The 15103-nt window shown below is 36.8% G+C and overlaps 1 long non-coding RNA gene across 1 annotated transcript in view; it reads right to left on the bottom strand.

Annotated features, from left to right (window-relative positions):
• LOC121827189 (uncharacterized) overlaps positions 1–15103 on the bottom strand; it is a 47802-nt gene that overhangs the window by 8763 nt on the left and 23936 nt on the right. Inside the window, exon 5 of the long non-coding RNA XR_013049035.1 lies at positions 3375–3406. This is a non-coding gene — a long non-coding RNA (uncharacterized LOC121827189). The remainder of the gene's footprint in view (positions 1–3374; positions 3407–15103) is intronic.

The raw sequence follows: 15103 nt of genomic DNA, 5'->3' as shown, positions 1-15103 counted from the left end.
ATCTGAGTATATATAATTTATAAAAAATGTAGGTATATAAATTGTTCAGTTGGATAATCAATAACATTAGTTTTTTTAACATTTGCTTATTTATTGTGTTCGTATATATGTGCCTGTATTTATGCATGCAATGGAGGGCATATGCAAGACAGAGGACAACTTTCAGTAGTGGGTCCTGTCCCTCTTCTCAGATTGTCAGGCTTGGTGGCAATCACCTTTAGTTGATGAGCCATCTAGCTGGCTACACATATGAAATGTGTTTTAACAGAATATGACAATTGATTTGTTTCACTTTAACTCACTTAACTTCCATGTCTTCTTCTAATGTGTGTGTGTGTGTGTGTGTGTGTGTGTGTGTGTGTGTGTGTGTGTATGTGTGTGCTATTTATTTATTTATTTATTTATTTATTTATTTATTTATTTATTCCTCTCTCATATATTACATTCAGACCACATCATGGCTTCTTAAAATAGGGAAAGCTGTTGTATTCATTGATCGTGTAGGACCCTCAGTCAGAGAGGTTAGGTTGTTGCTGTCTTCATGAAGTATAGTGAACTTAAAAAGAGGAAACACAAAGCAAGTAAGCAGCTGTTTTCTTAAAGCCCAGGAACTCCACTTACTCTGGAGTAGCTGTGTTTATTTTTTATTGCTCATATTCTTTATTTTTTAAAGTATTATTTATTTTTTTTGAGAATTTCCTATGAGTACTGTAGTTCCAACATTTCTCTCCTTTCTCTCCTCATTCCAACCCTTCCCATGTACCTTTCACTCCTCATATTGTTTAATTACTATTGTTTTAGACACATGTGCACATAGACACACACACACACACACACACACACAACCTGCAAGTCCATTCAGCATTGTTCATGTGTGTGTTTAGGGTCGACCATATGGGACTGAATCACCTATCAGAGAATTTATTCTTAGAGTAGATTGATTCTCCTCTTAGCAGTAGTTAATAGCCTGTATCTTCATCTAGTGGTGGGGCCTTGTGAGAATTCCTCCATCCATCACATCAGATCACATCAGCAGGTGCTATGATTTTCAGGTCTTGTTTATGTGGCCACATTTTTGAGATTTCATGGGTCCAGCTTTTCTCCAGTATCTAAAAGACAGCTTATAGCAGATGCTTTGGCCCTCTGGTTGTTACAATCCATAGGTCCAGCTTTTCTTTCATCTCTAGAGGACACAGCTTGAAGTAGATGCTCTGATCCTCTGGCTCTTACAGTATGTCTACTCCTGAGCCTACATGGAGGAGTTGTTTCATAGTTGTGTCTGTCTGTAATGATCTTCACTCGTGACAGAAAGAACCTATTTGATGAGCGTAAGTTCCATCCAGAGTTAAACATTTCTAGTAAATGCAGACTCATTTGTACTGATAGCTGAAGAAAGGTTCACCACCCGGACTCTGTATTTTCTGTCAGTCAGGGGAGACTTTGCCTCTGCCTCTTTGTCTTTGCACCCCTACCTTTCCCCACTTTAATTTAGTCATTATTACTGATCTTATCAGGGCCAGGAACAGAGGCACTTGCTTAGAATTCTAAAGGCAGACACAGAGACAGAATTGGGAATTGGGGCCAGCCTGACCTACATATTGAGTCCAAGGATAGCTAAGACTTAGTGAAATCCTGTCTCAAAGAATCAAAACCAAGCTAAGGAAAATAGAACAAAAATCTTATCAGTAAGTAGAAATGATTCCTTGAACAACAAAAATATTTAAAATGTACATTTTAAAAATGTACATTTCAAGGACCTGGTAGATGGCTCAGTGGATAAATTTATTTGCTGCCAATCCTGACCGCATGAGTTCAATTACTCAAATCCACCTGATGGAAACAGTGAACTAGCTCCCCCAAATCATGCTATAACCTCCACATATATCCTTCAACATTTACAAATATGTACATGCACACACAAAGGAAATTGAGGCAATTGAAATTTTAAAAATACACATTTTATATTTTTGGTTGTGAGCCTAGCCTTTAACGGCATGGTGGCACATGCCATTAATCCCAGCACTTTTTCTTGTGCTTGTCATCATAATTATACTAAAAACTATTATTGTTGAAATCACACCTACATTCATTTGAAAGATTTTGAATGCTTAGAAAATTAAAACTACATTATTTACCAGAAACACCATAAATCAATATTCTTCTTGACTGTAATGAAGCTATTGTTCTATATAGAAAATATGATGTGCTGGGCGGTGGTGGCGCACACCTTTAATCCCAGCACTCGGGATGCAGAGCCAGGCGATCTCTGCGAGTTTGAGGCCAGCCTGGGCTACCAAGTGAGTTCCAGGAAAGGCTCAAAGCTACACAGAGAAACCCTGTTTCAAAAAAACAAACAAAAAAAAATATGATGTGTAACAAGTACAAATATTTAGTTTTTGGACTCATTTTGTCTAATATTCTAGGATACTCTGGAGCACTGGTTTTCAACCTTCCTAATGCTTGGACACTTTAATAGAATTTCACATGTACTGGTGACCCCCAACCCTAAAATTATTTCTTTGCTAGTTCACAACTGTAATTTTGCTTTTGTTATGAGTTGTAATATAAATATATGATATACAAGAGAGCTGATATATGACCCCATGAAAAGATTGTTCAACTCACAGGGGTCATACACACAGGTTGAGAATCACTGCTCTGGAGTATTGCACAATAAATCAAGAAGATAAAATAAAGCATACAGCCATAGACAGACAGATAACTAATAGATAGGTAAGACTGATAGATGATAGATAGAAAGACAGACAGACAGGGAGATAGATAGGTAGTTACGTAGCAATAGACAGACAAATAGATAGAACTAGATAGGAAATTACAGACAAGAAGACAAACGTATCATTTGTTCTTCAGAGGTACATTCCTTCTGTGTTACGTGGCGCAAAATGCTGTGATGGGTTTCATAATGAATGTATATGAATTTGTGAATTAGTGAATAAAATGTGTGGTCAATCTGCAAAAATATTTTTCTATTAATAAGATTTTAGTATTTTCTTGAAACATACTTTTGAGTTTTAAGAGAAATGGAGGAGGAGAGGATGGGGGATGAAGAGGGGAGTTTTTTTTTGGGGGGGGGGACCAGGAGGTGAGAGGGGATGGTAAACTGTGGTCAGGCTGTAAAATAAATTAGCATTCACTTTATAAGTATAATAATAATAAAAATTGTTTTCATGGTTATAAAATCAAAACAGGAACATTTGACCTTTTTGATGTTTTCAATGAGTATCTCCAATAACGTAAGTTATTAAAAGCAACTTATTTATACTGTTTTAGAGTTTGCTTATACTTAGCTTCTCAGTTAACGAGCTCTGCAGTGTTTTGCCCTCCCCTTCATTTCTGGTCTTCCCATGACTGACCTGGTAAGAACATGATGCCTCAATGTAGATCACTAGTCAAAAGAGAACAGTGACACATTAATAAAACCATCATTTTCTTTACAATTTTCACTCATTTATTTTTAACCCAAAAGTGATTTGGCTGTACAAAGTAAAATCTGCTTTTATTGCCAGCTGTGCCTAAGGTTTCTTTACCTATGTAAAAATCATTTGAAGTCCACAGGCATTTTAACTAGAATATATGTTAGATATTTTTTGAAATAACAGCCATGTAATTTATAGCCTGGATTAGAGCACATCATTTCATGTATGATTTGGTCTGAAAATTTTAGAGGTGGACTACCTTATATTTAAGGAAGCAGAGGAGCTTAAAGTATTTCAGCATTCCTTGCTTCCTTGAACCCCTGGAGATTAGAATGAAATGCCAGTCAGTTCAGACACATTTCTATCAGACTTATTCAGACTTGCCTCTGAATGTAATTTAGATAAATATTTGATTTGAAAGATAGACTTAAAAGTTATACTATACTATTTAAATACTTCTTATTCACTTTAAGTAAACCTTGTATGTCTATGCAGAAGGAAATGAAGTTCTGACTGCAAGTAGAAGCTTACAAAACAGGATCTCCATGAGCAGCAGGGACGACACTGAAGGAAATGTGCTTGGTTTCTCAGGTGAATGTTTCCCAGTCCTCTGCCCTTCCCTTCTCCTCCAGTCTTCCCATGACTGACCTGGCAAGAACATGTAGTTTTATGTAGAACACTGGTCATGATGTGTATGCTTCATGCTGCCATGGACATGTAGATCAAATAATACCACAGGATATATCTGTACTAATGAGGTCAGTGAGAACAGTGTCTATTCTCCATTGAGCCAGGTTTCTTCTACCAAGTACTATCTTGTGGCGGGCATAGGAAAACTGTTTTTAAATTTATTTTACATTCTTATTCAAAAGTGTTTTCAAATCAAACATCCTTCAGACGTCCTTCAACTATTTTCCTGGAGCTTAGGAAAAGTGCAGAGCAATACACTTTCAGGTGTACACTGTAGAGTATAATTTGCATACAAATGCATTTTTACTGAAAAAGATCAGGGCAGGGTTTTAAATATGCTTCTACATTGAACTTTTAAGCATCTTGTAAAATTGAATATAATACAAAGTTTGAAATTCTCTTATCTAACCCATCCCATATAGAATAAGTTTCTGTTTTTCAGGATGTGGTGGTCATATCATTGAAGTTTCTGCAGAGTCACACATATTAAACAATGTTAACAATCAGAGCATTGAATCACTTTCCATGCTCAGGCCTAATCAAGGACTTTCAAGTATTAAATTGTGATGGAAACTTAAACTTGGTAATCTTAATAGGATGGTAAGACTACACAATGTCATGTAAAGCATGGTAGTAAACATAAGGCCAGGTAGTAAGAAACCCTGTCGGAGAGGAAGTTCAGCAAGAAAGAGAACTTAATGCTTTTCCAGGAGACTAGTGTTTTGTTATCAGCTCCCACATTTGGTAGTTCACAAATTCCAGCTCTATTAGATCCAAAGCTCTCTTTTAGCCTGGGCAGGAAGCCATTTGAAAGTTGCATACACTCACACAGACACAAACACATACACATAAGTGAAAAATAAAAATAAATCTTTAAAAATAAAATAAGGTGAAGATCAGTAGAGGAATACATCCTGATGCCTCTTTTATCTCACACATGTGCCTATACAGGCAAACACACACACACACACACACACACACACACACACACACACACACAAACACACTAATGATGATGATGATGATGGTGATAATAATAATAAATAAAAATAACAAGAAAAGAATGCTTTTGGCTAGCAGCATTTGAGGACTCAATAAAGCTGGTAAAGGACAGAAACATAATTATAAAATATATTTACTAATTTGCCTTTTCCTAAGTAATGATAGAGGAAAACACTATATGTGATACTACATACTCCTCCATCAGAGTGGTCTGGGTTACTGGCAAATTTTTAAGAATTAAAGTAAATTCAGAAATTTTAATTCTTGTTTCAAGTGTCTTCTTATAACTCGTGCAGTTCAGTAGTTTACTGCCTATATTGCACACTCCAAAGGCCAATGCACTGGGAAGCATGTCCAAGATGGTTTCAGGCAGGAGTTCCATAGTTCCCAATAGACCCTGTAAATACGGGTAGCAGGGTGGACCCAGAGAGGAAGCCAAAGGCTAATACAGGTTAAGATGTCCAGGATCACGGAGTCCCACAATGGGCATGGGAGGCTGTAGGAAGAGAGATCAGGATAGAGCTGAACTAGGGAAGCATGTGCAGTTGTAGAGACCCATGCCATACAGCAGCAGAAATGGGACCAAGCAGGGGTGTGTGGACCTTTAGATAGCGACCTTCACTGAAGATAGTAGTGAACTCAGGGAGGGAGAATGTGGATACAGCCTGCAGCCCTGAACACCAGTCCCACTAAGAAAAATGACACTTCAGTCCTCCTAAAATTCAGTCCTCCTACAAGCACTGTAAACTTCTACACCAAGAGAAGAAAGGTATCTAGAAAAACAAAAAACAAAAAACCAACCAACAAACCAATGGCAGACATACACATCCCCATGCAGAAACAAAGACAATATAAAAAAGCAAGACAACATATCTCCTCCAAAAATTACTGATCCTATGGTATGAGCTTCAAATGAGAATTCAGGAAAATGCCCAAATAATTCCAAAGAATGCTTATAACTATGTTCAATCAGCTCAAAAGAGACCGAAAGTCACTCCAATTGGACTGAAGCTGAATGAAGTAAGGAAGTCTATTCAAGACATGGATAAAGAGAGAATTGCTGAAGGAAGATCAGAGTGAAATGATGCTGGAAATGAAAACCCAGTAAGCCTAATTAAAGACTCAGTGGAAAGTCTCACCAAAGAAATGGAACATTTGGAGATGTAGCATCAGGGCTGAAAGACAAAGGAGAATAATTGAAATCGTTCAGTAAAGGTCAATGACAATTTGTAAAAAAATTCCATGTGGAACATAGGCTGTGAGGCACTATGAAAATACCTTATCTCTGAATTATGGGCATAGGATAAGGAGATGAATATTATACCAAAGGCATACACATTGTTTATTGATAAAATCATAGAAGAAAATCTCCCAAACCAAGAGAAGAACATACTCATCCTGGTAAAGTAAGACTACAGAATATGAAAGAGACATAATCAGAAATGAAATTCCCCAGGACCTAATACATTTAAAATACTGAAGATACAGAGAAAAACAAAAGGAGGTAAAAGCTGAAAGAGGGAAGAGTTAGGCCACTTCAACGTCAGGCCCATCAGAATAACACCAGATTATTCAATACAAAAAATTTAAGCAAGAGGGGCCTGGAAAGATAAGTGTCCCAAGCATTGAAACAACTATGCTGTGTGACACATTTCCTGGCTGGATACACAGAAGTCCCTATTCATCCCAGATAGAAAACCAGTGGACAGATCCAGCAAAATCCAACATGGAGAACCAATGAGTTTATTGGAGTTACTTGAAGCAGCAGCAATGGCCCAAGGCAGCTACATCACTCAAAGCATTTCCCAGCATGATTGACATCTCAGGAAAGCTGGACACCTGGAGGACACTGCAGAACTTGCAGGCAGCAGGAAAGGGCTGAGAGCCTCTCTTCTGCTCAGCGCAGCTGTTCTGAGTCAACTTGAGGTAACTCTAGCTGTCTCTGCCTCTTTTCAGAAGCTATACTTGTTTAGTATTTTCAGCAGTCCTTACTGCTGGTAGAATCTTGGAGGACGAGGGGCCTAGTGCATCTAGTGAATTCTAGGGATTATGATGTTCCTGAGATGCTCACTTCCTGGTATTTAATGGTCTTCTTTAGAACACTGAATAATACATATCCTTTCCAGCAGCCCATGAAATTTTCCCCAAGATTAGTCACATATAAAGAAAAAATGCTACTGTATAAACTATGAATTATATATAAAGTATACATATGTATTTTAATATATCATATTAATATATGTTTTATTAATATAATTAATATATTATGTACAATATACTATATGATATGTTAATAATATAATAAGATATGTAAACTTCAAAATATAAAATGTTAATACTATATAAACTGTGTGAATTAAAGCTATTCCTAACAATTATAGAAAAATTGAAGTGATATCCTATATCCTATTTTACCATAATAAAATAAAACTCCATGTCAACAGCCATAGAAACTATGAAAAATAAACAAACTCATGGAAATTAAACGGTGTATGGGTGGGTGATAAAAACAATAAGGAAATGTAATAAGTCCTAAAATTTAATGACTATGAAGATTCAGCATATTAAACTGTGGGAAATATAATAAGTCTTTTAAAACGTGTGCAGTGCTCAGTGTCTACATAAAAGAATCATCATAAACTCAAATAAATAATATTCTACCTTAAAGTCTAGGGAACACAAGGGCAAACAAACTACCAAACATTATATAGGGAGAAATTACTAAAGTCAAGACAGAAATTAATGAGGTAAATACAAAAAATATCAACACTCAATAAAGTGTAGCCAGTTCTTTGAAAATAGAAACAAAATTGATGGCCTCAGCACCAAATTCACCAAAAGGAGGAGAGAGGAGACCCAAATTAACAAAGTTAAGAATGAGAGCAGAGACCGTGCAACAGATACCAATTACCTTAAGAAAGTTGTGAACATATACATTAGAAATCTTGGCAAAGCTGAACATTTTAAAAGAAATGTATGCATTTCTAGATCCACATGACATACTAAAGTTAATCAAAAGGAAATAAACATTTTTTGTTTATAAGCAACAATGAGATTAAAGCAGTAATGAAAGTCTTCTGGCTTAGAAAGCCCAGGACTAAGGAAACATTTCAGAATTTAATTAGAAATTCAAGGGGCAACTAATGTCAGTATTTATCAAATTATTCCATAAAGTAGTAAAGGAAAGAAAGCTTTCAAGCTCTCTTTATAAACTCAGAATTACTCTACTACCAAAAATAAAGACACCCATCAAAAAAGGAAAAGAAAAACTACATACTAATTTCTTAAATGAACATGATTGCAAAACTCTCAAAAAATACTCACAAATCAAATTCAATATCACTCCTATATGATCATTTATTATGACCAAGTTAAGTTTAAACCAGTGATTCAAGAGTGGTTCAAAATACATAAATTGATAAGTATGATTTGTCACATACATGGATTCAAAGATAACAATTCATCTGATAATATAAGTAGATGCAGAAAAAATCCTTTGACAAAAATCCAATGTTCCTTCATGATAAAAGTCATGGGAGAATAGGGACAGAGAAAGAGGTTTGATATAATTAAGTTTGTGTATGAAAACCCTATAGCCAACAACATACTGAAAGGAGAAAACTCAAAACCCTCCCATTAAGTTAAGTAAGAAGACAAGAGTGTCCACTCTCTAGCTTCTATTCATTATAGTCCTTGAAGTCTTGTCTAGAGCAATAGACATGAGCAGGAATAGATAAAGAGGAGAAAAGAAGAAGTAAAAGTGCCCCTTTCATAGATGATGTGGTTCTATACATAAAAGACACTAAAAATCTACCAAAAACTCTTACAGCTAACAAACACATTCAGCAAAGTAGCAGGCTGAAAAATTAACATGCAAAAATTAATAGCCTTTTTCTATACCAAAAACAAACATTGAAAAAGAAATTAAGTAAATGATCATTCACAATAGACACACAAATAAAATAAAATTTATTCAATGAGATCAAGAAAACAAAAGACCTCTACAGAGAAATGTTAAGACATTGAATTACCCAAGGATACAGTGGAAGATGGAAACCTATCCCTTGCTCATGGATTACAAGAATTAATCCTATGAAAAAGACCATTCTACCAAAACTTCAGGTGTAATGTAATACAATAAAAGTCCTTTGTCACTCTTCATGAGCAGAAAAAAAATCCAGGAATTTATATGAAGGTACAAAAAACAATGGTTAAATAACAAAAGCAAACTTGGTCAAAAACAATATTGCAGCATCTATTATCATATTTGATTTCAAATTATTGTCTAGAGCAATAGTGATAAAACTGTGTGGTGCTAGCACCAAACAGACACATAGATCAATGGGATATAATTGAGGACCCAAATGTAAGTCTATCCAAAAAGAGCTGCCTCACGTTTGTCACTGAAGCCTAAAAGCAAAACAAAACAACAAACAACAAAACAAAATACCACAGAGAAAAGACAGCATCTTCACAAATATGCCAGAGAAATTGGATTTTAACACAAAGAAATTAAAAGTTGATCCTTCCCTTTCATTTTGCTGGAAACTCAACTCCAAATAGATCATGGACCTTAATATATTATCTGATGATCTGAAACAGAGAGAGGAAAACTTCAGAAGCACCCTTCAACTTACATGCATGCACAGGTAAGCACTTCCTGAATAGGACTTCCATAGACCAATGATAGGCAGATGGCATCTCATGAAATCAAGACATTTGTACAGCAGACTAACTATGAAGTGAGTGAATAAATAGCCCACAGAATGAGAGAAAATCGTTGTCAGCTATTCACATATTGTAGAATATACTATAGAATTGTTATCTAGAAAGCTGCAAAGAAATAAAATAAGCAACAAGGAAACAATTCACTTGAAAAATCGGTTATGAAGTTGAACCAAAAATTCTCAATATGACAAATACAAGTGGCTAGGACACACTTTATAAAATGCTCAATATCCCTAGTCACAAGGGAAATGCAGATTAAAACTACTTTAAAATTCCTTCTCGCCCTGGTTAGAATGGTCATCACCAGGAATGACAAAATGGGTGTGTCATGGGGTCCATAAAGGAAGATTTTATACAATTGGTGGGTGTGTAAACTAAGGCAATGACTATGAGAATGTCACAATTCCTTTGGAAGCTAGAAATAGAACTGTCACATGTCCTAGCTATACATCTTCTAGGCATTTGTTCAAAGGACTTTATATTCTGCTACAGAGATGTTGGCACATCCATACTCACTGTCACCCTCCTCACAACAGCTTAGACAATGGAATCAGTCTAAATGGCCATCAATAAATGATTAGATAGGAAAGAAGTATGGTACATATACACAATGGAACATGAGTCAACTGTAAAGGAAAATGAAATAAGGAAATTTGTAACTAAATGGATGGGGCTGCAAAACATTACACTGAGTGAGAGAACCCAGGCCAAGAAAGACAAACTTAGCATTTCTTCTCAGATGTGGGTCCTAGCTTCAAATATGTTGTTGTTTATGTTCAGTTTAAAAACAAGTGGAAGGCAGGAAACTGGAATCGGGCCAATCAATTTGGGGACAACACGTTAGGAAAGTTGGATAGTAGACTGTAGATACAAAAAGATAGATATAGAATACTCAAAGTAAAAGGCTTAAGCAGAGAGGTGACAGAGTATTGAGAGAGAGAGAGAGAGAGAGAGAGAGAGAGAGAGAGAGAGAGAGAGAGAGAGAGAGAGAGAGAGAGAGTCTAGACAGGAAGTCATTGAAGAGAACTCTTAAAAGGTGTGATAGGGATGCTGAAATGTAGCCCTTTACAGTAGTTGGGGTGGGGAAGGACTTAGTTCTTTTTAAGGGACTTGTAACTGGGAGTTTGACCATGCTCCAGTGAGTATAGGGGCAAAATAAAATAGACTTGGTATTTTCTTTTTCTTTCTTCATTTTTTTGGGGGAAAGAGGACACAAGGGTAGATGGTAGACCTGGGTGGACCAGAAAAGTGAGTATGTTTATGTGTATTATGCAAAATCCCCAAATAATCAATAAAAGCATTATGTTGGATTTAAAAAAAAAAGAGTTTGAGCAGAATGAGCCAGCATAGGTGGGCAATTTTTTTCTGTCAGAAGACAATGACTTTTAAACAAAAATTTCATTTCAAGGCATTAGATCTTCCTTATGACATTTTGATTAGGGAATCCCCAAGTCTTCAAAATAATGTACTTTATCGCCATTGTCCTTGTGAGTCTCCATAGCTTCTTTGTAAGACCCAATAGCTGGAGACATCCCATAATTTTGGATTGAGAGGTAGAAAACTCATTCTCAACTCAAGTGGGATGCTTCTTTCCTGCTGGCTAGCTTTCCTAGTGCCAGATGATGCTACTCAGGCTTCTGTGGGGGAAAAGACAGTCATAGTCTTGCCCAGCTCTGGAATCTGCCTGCTACAGTACTGACCTGTTAGATAAGATTTCTCACTGGTGCAACAGTGGCATGACTCTTACAGCATAACTAACTACTTTCAGATTGGATTTGTGACTTGTACAAAAGGAGGAAATTTGAACCCTGGTACTATAACCCTGGTTGATAGCCCCTGGCAGGGATGTCAGGCACTAGAGTAGAACCTGCTGCTGCTGATGATTGTTCTCAGCATCACTTTCTAAAGGCTCATGTTCTCATATCACTCTCTAAATTTTTATGCTTATACCCATAGACCTGAGCTGCCCTCAGTCTTGGTTAAAGAAACATCTTTTAGCTGTAGGCAGTATTCATTGTCAAGATACATAACCGGTCAAAGTGGTGAAAGGAAGAGACTGAATGTTCAGCTCTAAATCCAACATCTTTATCCACCTCTTCATAACCCAGTGATCACAGAACTTTGTGTAAGAAGAGACAATGAATGATTGAAAAGGAATGCTGTGTGAAATGGTGTCCTCTGAACCTAACACAGCCACAGCATTAAAAAACTCACAGAAGCTGTGGCTATATGCACAAATCCATCCAGCCAAAATTCTGGCACAGAGACAGGGTGCATTGTCCCCACTGCTTACTGAGGAGTTTTTGTCTGAGTCATAAAAAAAGGGGACGGGGAGGAAGGGAGGGGACAGGGAGGATGTGAAGATGAGAGGGGAAAATATTAGAGAGAGTTGAAGGAGAGAAATAAATTGGATCTATGATCCTGTTTCCCTGCTTGTATATTTGATATTCTCAAGAAAAAATATATTAAAACAAACAAACAAAAAAATAAAACTAAAGCACACAGGAATACACATATTGTGATTTCATGAATACCACAAAACATACAGTGTAAGCTTAATTATGCTTTCAGATGCAATCCATGGTAGTGCAATAGAAATCTGGGGAATGCTCACTCGGCATGCGGCTCAGTGGGCACTGCCTAGGGAGAAAGGTGGACATCACTGAAAACTATTCTATATCAGGCTAGCTGCCGCTCATTATATGTGCCATTTTAATCTCTTTGTATATTAGCTATGGTCTGTAACAGAAATAATATTTTTAATTTTTTAAAGCAAGTGTGAGGCAGGGCTAGAGAGAGGGCTCAGCGGTTGAATATTCACTGCCTTTGTAAAGGATCTCGTTTGGTTCCCAGCATCCCCATGGCAGATCACAACTGTCTCTAACACCTAGTTCCAAGAGCACCAGTGCCTTCTTGGGATCTCACCAGCACCTGGTGTGTAATTGGTGCACATACATAGATGCAGGCAAAACACTCACATGCATCAGTAAAAATAAATAAATGTTTTTGAAAGTATATTTCAGAATAAATCAGAGAAACGATAGAATAGTGTGTCCTGCAAAGAGTTAAAGTCATATGGCTGATACCTAAGTGTATAAAGCTTCCTCTTGTTGTCATATTTTAATTACCAGCAACTTACCTTCCTCTCTTCTATTACAGCTCAAAACATTACGCCGACCCTGCCCTGGCACCAACACATGTATATAGTCACTACTTTTTTAGTATCTGGGAACTTTGATGTGGCTTTAAACTTCTGGATTTTACCTAGAATTTGTTGAAAAGAATGAAAACAAATACTAGCACATGCCTTTTGCAATTCTTTGTTTTTCAGAGTCACATTGGAAAATGTGCTGTATCCATTAACCTTTTTCCAAAGAGCAGAAGGTAAGCTCGTTAACATCTGACAGTTTCGCAGAGTCTATGGACATGTAATGAAAAATGCTGTTCCTCCAGTCTCTGCATACCTGTCAGCTGCGGGGCTTATTACAAAGGAGAATCATTATTATGGCTGCTATACTTCTCCAACCCCCCATATTCTGCCAGTAAATATAAATTAAGAGGGAGCTTGACTTATTACTGCATGAACTTTAATTTTCTCACCCAGTAATTCTATATTGAACAATTGTTAGTTAATGGTTTATTCCATGCATAATGAATGAATTTCCAAGTTCTTCTGAGTGGATATTAATAAGTATCCTATGGAACAACCATGGTTACACACTAAGCAAGGAGGAAACAACACATTATTGTCTGGCCTGGGAAATGATCCCACATGTTCCTATAATCACAGTATGATTAAAAATGATGAAGGTATCATAGAATATTTGTGTAAGAGACAACAAAGTTGCAGGTGGAGTAACAGTAATTCAAGATAGAATCCCAAAAGAAAAAAGGTGAGAACAGTTTTCAGTTGAGAACAGAATCAATCAGTAAGAGGACATCCTCCCCAGCATGTAATTAATGGCCTGGGATTTCTCTCGGTAATTGGTTATTATATAAGCCTTAACCATTTGCTGATGAGTATTGCAGAACTCCCCGGAGTAGCCTGCCAATCTTCCACAAATGAAGACAACAGAGCATGCACCCTTTCCCAATTCCTCTTAAGCTATCCATATCCAGATAATCCTTATAGTTTGTATCACGTGTGAACTAATGAAATCCTCACTCTGTGTGAACTCAACTTCAGGTAGCATTTGCTGATACGCATCAGCATTTCCTATTGGGCTTCATTGTATTGTGTTTTTCAGATATTTACTTTTTTACAAATCAAAGTTTGTGGAAACTCTGCCTTCAGCAATCTGTCAGTGTCAGTTCTTACACAGCAAGTGCTCACTTCCTGTCACTCTGCCAATTGTGATAATGTAAGGGATATTTCAATCTCTTTCATGATCATCATATGTTATTGTGGTCTATTATCAGTGATATTTGAGGTTATCATTGTCTCTGTAGGTGAGATTGCCACAAACCTCTCCATAAACAACAGCAAAATAACAAATAACAGTTGTAAGTGTTCTTGCTCCACTGTGGGTGGTGGCAGGGTAGTGGTCTCTCTCTCCTGATACATAACAATGTTGAAATTAGAGTAATCACTAATTCTCCAACACATCTTAATATTTGAATGGAAGGAAGCTTCACATCCCTGTCTGTAAGTGCTAGAAAAAGTCAAGCTGTGAGAAGATATGTAAAAAGCCAAACCTGGCTTCTTGCTGCAAATAGGCAAACTATCATTGCATTCAAAAAGTTCTTGGAGAAAGGTAATAATGTTACTGCAGTGGACACGAGCACTATATGGAAGACAGAGAACCTCTTTCCCAAAATGGAGAAAGTTTTGGTGGGCTGAGTGGACGATTAATGCACGCACTACATTCCTTTTAGCCAGCTGATTTGGAGCTAAGTCTTAATGGCTTTGGGTCCACAAGAACAAACACTGTAAGGCAAATGAAGTATAAAAGCTTGACCCACCTTTGAGTATATGAGCACCTTAAAGTAGAATCAGTGGACTATTAAAATAAGAGAGGAAAGAAATGAAGTTGGGAGGGGGTCAATCTTGGAGGAGTTAAGAAGAGGAGTTGGGAGGTAGATAAGATCAAAATACATTGTATACAATAAAAAAGTTTAAAATTAATGCAGTTATGATATTTAAAAAGTGTAGTGGGTGGTTGTTTGAGCCATACCCCAAAGCACTGCCCCTAGTAAGGTAGCAGGTAGATGTTACATCTGCCTATGACCTTGAGGTACATGCCCCT

Source organism: Peromyscus maniculatus, chromosome 2, assembly GCF_049852395.1.
Source record: "Peromyscus maniculatus bairdii isolate BWxNUB_F1_BW_parent chromosome 2, HU_Pman_BW_mat_3.1, whole genome shotgun sequence".
NCBI classification, from domain to species: domain Eukaryota; kingdom Metazoa; phylum Chordata; class Mammalia; order Rodentia; family Cricetidae; genus Peromyscus; species Peromyscus maniculatus.
Note: the sequence above shows the minus strand (reverse complement) of the source record. Positions and strands in the feature narration are given on the sequence as shown.